The sequence below is a fragment of the Carlito syrichta genome, unplaced genomic scaffold, assembly GCF_000164805.1.
Source record: "Carlito syrichta isolate Samal-C Ts95f unplaced genomic scaffold, Tarsius_syrichta-2.0.1 Scaffold311222, whole genome shotgun sequence".
NCBI classification, from domain to species: Eukaryota; Metazoa; Chordata; class Mammalia; order Primates; family Tarsiidae; genus Carlito; species Carlito syrichta.
In genome coordinates, this window is record NW_007255318.1 from 597,572 (window position 1) to 597,986 (window position 415).

At 47.7% G+C, this 415-nt stretch overlaps 1 protein-coding gene across 1 annotated transcript in view; it reads left to right on the top strand.

Moving 5' to 3' along the window:
- The window catches only part of XRCC2 (X-ray repair cross complementing 2), a 28,044-nt gene that overhangs the window by 810 nt on the left and 26,819 nt on the right, over window positions 1-415 (top strand). The gene's annotated exons all lie outside the window — the stretch shown is intronic.

Genomic DNA, 415 nt, shown 5'->3' on the forward strand with positions numbered 1-415 from the left:
AAAAAGAAAAGGGAGAGGTCACCAGTTGGAACATTTGTAGATTTTCTAGAACGTGCTGTTTGAATGGGTTGCTTCATCTTCTCACTTTAATCCCATCCACAGGTCTTTCCTTAGGCATCAAGCCCTCGTTCCCCCATAATATTTCTAGCCTAAACATGTCCTGAGCCACACATGCCATCTGATGCCCTGCAAGAATTTATTCAAGAGTTGAACCCAGTGTCCAGCGCCTACTGTGTGTCAATGACTGGTTAAGGGATAGGAGTAAGAGACAGACACAGCTTTGCCATTAAATAACTAGTAAGAGAGGCTGCCTTAAGAATTACAGAATTCCGGCGCCTTTGGGAGGCTGAGGTGAGTGGATTGCCTGAGCCCGCGGGTTCGAGACCCGCCTGGGCAGGCAAGACCTCATCTCTAC